Here is a 6,000-nt window from a genome sequence, read left to right as displayed (position 1 = left end):
TTCACCATGTTTTTGGTTGGCCTCATTTTCGCTTGCCTTCAGGTGTCCATCTTAGTGCTATTCTGGTGATGGAATCAGTTTCCATCCGAAGCACATGGCCAATCCATCTCCAACACCTCCTGGTAATGATGGTGCTCAGATCCTCTTCGCTGCACTGTGTCAATAGATCTTTGTTTGAGATTGTTCTCGGCCAAAAGATATGGAGGATTTTTCTGGGGCAGGTTGCATGGAACGAAGACAGTTTGGGCATGTCATGCTTTTTCATTCCCCAGCATTCTGCACTATAAAGTAGTGTTGAAAGTACGCAGCTTTCATAAGTCTTAAGTTTGGTTTTGGTGTTGTATTTTGATGATTTCCAGACTATATTTAAGTTCATGAAGGTGTTCCTGGATTTATTGATTCTGTTCCGGATGTCCTGGCTTGTTCCACTGTCTTGGCTGATGGTGCTGCCCAAGTATGTGAATGTTTCTACATTGGTGAGAACGTGATCTTCTATACATACTGGTGATGGTGAGTCAATATTAAGGCTGAAAGCCTCAATCATCAGGTAAGCGTTTAAAGCTGATTTGTCAGCATCAGACTGGGGCTGGCCATATCAGTCAGCACAGAGCACTCTTACAGGAGGTCTGTTCTGTTCTCTAGAAGAAAATTATAGATCACTTCCCCCTAAAAAAATCACAAATTAAAGACCTGGTTCTCCATTCCACGGAGGTACACACATCGCATTGGTATCAGTGGGAGACTTGGGAATACCTGGAATATGGGATCAGGCCCTAAACTTAGGAGTGAATACATCTCTGTCAAAATCTTTGTTTTTCTATAGCTAATGTTGCTGTAGTACTAAGCATTTAAATATTTGGCTATGGTCTTTACTTTTTAATATGAGAAAATATTGTTAAGGCATGTCCACATCTTGATGGTTCGGAAAGTTCTTGCTAGTGTAGAAACATAAAAGGTAGAATTTTGTAATTGTCCTAACGATAGAGTAGTGAATAACAACTTCATTGGCCTGGGTTCTGTACCTGTCCAGGTTACATAGTAGATATAAATAATTGAGAAATTACAGTTTGATGGGACCTAAGGAAACTCTGAGGATAGTTGCTAGGACTGCAGCATGTGGATTGCAGGCAGCCTATACCCTAAAAGGGCTAAATTTGCAAAGAATGTAGAGGCTTAGCTGCAGAAATCTTTAACTGAAGTTATACAGCACATCACACAATGCTACCAGACACAGCTGTAGGAATGAGAGAGAGAGTGAGTGTGTGTGGGGGGTGGGGGGGGTGTCAGTCTCCATTTCTGGGTCACCAAGCTTAGGTGAAGTCAATGAAGACTTAACCCCTACCATGTAACAGGGATATCACTTTCTGTAACCCTGACCCATGTCAGTTGACTGAAAATAAAGACCAGTATCTTATGAGCATTCGTGTGTCACACTTTTTATTAAATAAATAGTCTGCTCTGCAGGCCCTCTGCCACTTTTGAGAGGCCAGAATGGGGACAGTTCTACTTCTGGCTGCACTTTTTCTGCTTTTGCTTAGGCATGGTGGCAAGCAGAACTTGGTCCAAAATATGCAACATTTCAAATGTACATACTTATAAGAGGTATTAGTATACAAGTATCAATCCCTTAATGTGGTGTTCTGGGCAAGCATTGTTTGTGCAGTGCCTAGCATATTTTGGGTGTTACCATATTACACACTAATTAAACACAAAAAACTACATTAAAAGATCATTATTAAGGTTGCAAAGCCAACCCTCCAAAAGTTAGGACATTCCAGTGTGAGGGGGTATAGACCTCACACTGTCAGAGAAAGAGTTAACTAGAGCAAGAGAGCAATTAGTGCAATGGGTTGCACCTGGAAGGTGGGCCAGGCCCTACTTAGGATTAGGCCCAGATGGGGAGGAGCTGGGTGATTAATAAAGGAAGAACTTCAGGGCAGCAGAAGGGAGGCCCATGGGGAGAGTAGGCCTTAGGCTATTCTCCCAAGAAGGGAATTCTGATGAAAGGCCAGGATGGATACTGGGAATCCACAAGAGTGGTGCAAGCTCCTGTGGTGAGCCTTGACAAAAGGGTAAGACCCCAGGAGGAGGCAGTCTGGGGGCTGGGTTTCTGGAGGAAAGAGACATGGATATGCAAAGTGGCAGACAGGAACCAGGCCTCCAGGGAAAAAGTGCTGGGAGGTGTTGCTCAGTACAGGAGCTGGAAAGAACTCTGCAGAGTCGGGGCTGGCAAAAAGGGCCTAGAGACAGGCTAAGGTAGGAAGTAACAAGGAGTCTGAGGAAGTAACAAGGAGTCTAAGGAAGCAGACCTTATCTGCTTGCTACAGGGTCCCTGCACTGCATCCCAGAGTAGCAGGGGGAGGGCCTGAGGTCCCTCTCTGGACACCAAAGAAGGTTGTATGAATGCCCCTTGATTAATTATTTAATTAAAGTAGAACAACTTCAATAGGAGAGATTGAGACATCCACATCAGAATAGTCCAATCTCTCCTATTGAAGTTGTTCCACTTAATTAATTAGTTGAATAGCTAGTGACTAGGACACTCACCTGAGAGGTGGCAGATCCCTGTTTAAGTCCCTTTCTCCCCTTCTGGAGGAGGAGGAGGGACTTAAACTGGAAGTATCCCACTTCCTTGGTGAGTACTCTATCCACTAAGCTAAAGGTTACCAGGGAGGTCCTTTGCTGGCCATTTTGTGACTTAGACATTTTGCCACATTTCTTCCCCAGGCTCCTGGATCACAAGCAAAATCAGTACTTGGTCCTGCTAGTGAAGGCAAGGGGCTGGACTCGATGACCTTTCAGGGTCCCTTCCAGCTCTATGAGATAGGTATATCTCCATATATTTATTATTTATTAATTATTATTATTTTAAGCAGAGAGGTGCCTCACTGAAGCCTGGATTTAGGTGCCTATCCCTGTGAGAGGGGTGGCCTTTCCTCAGTGTCTCCCATTGGCTAGTCTAGGTTGCACGTTGGCTGTGGGGAGTCTAAAGTGCCTGCCTCTTCCCATCAATTGTACAGGGAGCCTAGGTGCCTCACTCAGGTTTTGTGGATCAGAGTGACTTTTCTAGACAGAGTTGCAGCACTCAGGATTGCAGCACCTATGGCCTTTCATGGATCTGAGCCAGAGAGATTAAGGTCAAAAGAAGCTGCTAATGTAGTGTGCTGCAAATCAGGGTGCAACCTGACTTTTTAGAACACTTGGCATTCTATAGTGCTTTATCTTCAAAAGCTCAGCTCCTATTGACTTCAGTTGTGGCTGTGAGTAACCAGGGAATCAGTGACAAAATGGACATGGTGACACTGATGTCATTTTTTCAAGTTGTGTAAATCTAATGATATTACTTAAAATAAGAAAAAAAAGTCTTCCCTTTTTATTTCTGTTATCATCTGCTAAAGGCACAGAACTTCTCCCCAAAGACAGCACTTTCAGATTCAGCCAAATCAAGGAATCCCCTTCACTGAGCATATTAGAAACATTCCCTTAGAGTTGGAAGACAGAGCCTCACTAGGATTCAAGAATTTAAACTGGACGGGCCATATTTTCCTCTCAGTTACACTAGGGTAGCCAAAAGGAAAATTTGCTCCTGAAGGTTTGAATTTTCATATTGTTCCTCCTTTGCCAGAGCAAGCCTACCTAATGCCTCAGCTTGATTTTTTTTTTTCCCCCTACTGTACAGTAACCAAGTGAGCAGATATTAGAAGATCTTAGGCATAATTACAAGTGTGTTACTTTCCTGAATTGGATTCTTTTCACCTTCACTAGGTACAGATTTTGAAATTCCTTAAGCGCAACAGCTAAAACAATTCTTCATGGATTTTGTTGCTTCATGATCTGCCTGGAGTTGCATGCTAACCTTCCATTTTAAGTTTCTACCTTAATTGTTTCATCTGTCTGAGTTTAAATTCTGCTTCAACGCCGTTGAAACCAGTTTTCTCCAATTTACACTCCAATGGGAGGATTACCTCTCTAGTCTGCAACAGAAAATTTAAAGGGATGGGCTTTTAAACAAACACCATCTTACATTTACTTTTAAAGGGCGTTTCCAGGTTTTAGGCAGGGCTTTTACCTGAGCTAGTAGTGAGATAGTAAATCAAAACTCTTACAAGGGAGGTGGGACTGGCAAATGAAAAGAACTACTCCTAACTCACAGCATGACAGGAGAGTCTGTCTTTGGTGAATGAGTGGGCAAGGAACCCATAGTAGGAAATCATGGGCACAGGACTTTATCAAGACAATGGGCCTGGGACAATAGACCTCACACCAGCTTTACTCCATTGACTTCAGTTTAATTACATCAGTGTGAGATCAGGATCAGGCACTATCGATTTTAAGGGACCAGTTCATCCATCCTCCTGAGCTGAGCTTGAAGCAGAGATTGCATCTTCCCTGTCCAAAATGCCCCTGGCAAGTCCCAGGACACCAGTGCAGTTTACAAAGAGCAGCCTGCACCTTAACTGGCACCCCCCACCTGCAAAGGCCCCTGTGGGCCCATTTCCACCCCTGGGAATAAATTGAGATATAAGAACATTCTAGCATAGGTGGGTGGTGAAAATATTCTTTGGGGTGCCAGGGCTGAGCCTGCCCTCCACTCACCCTGCACTGGCAGCTCCTGTCTGGCTGGGCTGGGCCCAGCTCCCCCTCCAGACCGTTGGCTCTCAACACTTGCAGATTCAGAGGAACCTGCCAGGACCACCTGACATGTGCCTCTACACGCAGGCAGGGCCATATCCCTGCGATGCCATGCCCCGTCCCCTCTCCTGGTACCACTGAACACAGGGTTTCAGGAGCTCCACCATCCCTCGGGACTCCCCTTCCTCCCCTGGGACACCCCTTTCCATCCTTCATCTCAGAATCCCTCCTTCCCTCAGGACTCCACTTCCCCTGGGACTCCCCCATCACCTCCCCAGGAACTCTCCTTCTCCCCCAATCCTTTCACAATCTTCTCCCCTTCCTCCAGTTGCCTCCAAATCTCCCCCCTCCTTCCAGGACTCCCTTCCCCCATCACCTCAGGATCTCCCCACTCCCTGGACTCTTGCCCCCATCCCAGTGACCCTTTCTGGGAAATGCCACTCGGGAGCTAGGAGCCAGCACCATCTACCACGAATTAAGTTTGCAGGTAGGGCCTTCTTCCCATGAAGGCCTGTCCGCCCCACCGCTCTCCAGGGCCCTGGCACCACTGGATGCGGGGCTTTACCTGCTGATCTGGGTATGTGCACAGGTGGCAGCGTGACTCAGAAAAATAGAGTGGGGGAGACTGAGCCCCCTTTAATCACTCGCCGCCTATGCATCCTGGTCATAGCCTCCCCTGCCCCCAACACATCCCTGATATGCCTTTTGCCTCATGGGCTGTGGCAAATGGGATGTTGAGATAGCCATGCCAGCTCTGTGCTTGCCAGGAGCCCCCTAAGTCCAGGAAGTCATTAGGGTGGCTTTGCAGCCTCTTCATGCTTTCATAACAGAGAAACATCACAGTACTGAAGTTGAACTTAAGGTCACATTTAGATTTTTTTCAAGGTATTTCTCCACTCAGCATTGTAAGGACCTGATACTTAAAGGTACTTACACATTTCTCTGCTCAGCATTGCAATGCCTAGACCTGTCCCTGCCGCCTCATGGAATCCTCAGCCCAGATTTAGGTGCCACATGGGGAGAGAGGCACCTGAGGAAGGGATCCTCAAAAGCCAGCTAGCTGAGTAGGGTGCCAACTAAGCTAACTGGGAGTGAAATGAAGGGCAAGGGGAGGGGCTTAGGTCCAGATCCTCAAAGGTATTTAGGTGCCTAACTCCCATTGATCTGGATCTTTTCCAGCTAGCTGAGAGGTAGGCACCTCTCTCCTAATCAATAAGCCTGGTGTTTAGATTACTGGGAGAAGGGATTTGAATCCAGGTCTGCCATATTGCAGGGAAGACTGGGCTGGGATGTTCAACTTTGTTTGTTAGAGGGCTTGAACCTAGGTCTCCTATATCTTAAGTCAGTGCCCTAACCACAGGGCTACAG

The sequence above is a fragment of the Emys orbicularis genome, chromosome 1 (genome assembly GCF_028017835.1).
Source record: "Emys orbicularis isolate rEmyOrb1 chromosome 1, rEmyOrb1.hap1, whole genome shotgun sequence".
NCBI lineage: Eukaryota > Metazoa > Chordata > Testudines > Emydidae > Emys > Emys orbicularis.
The sequence above is the reverse complement of the archived record's forward strand: the minus strand, read 5'-3'. Positions refer to the sequence as shown.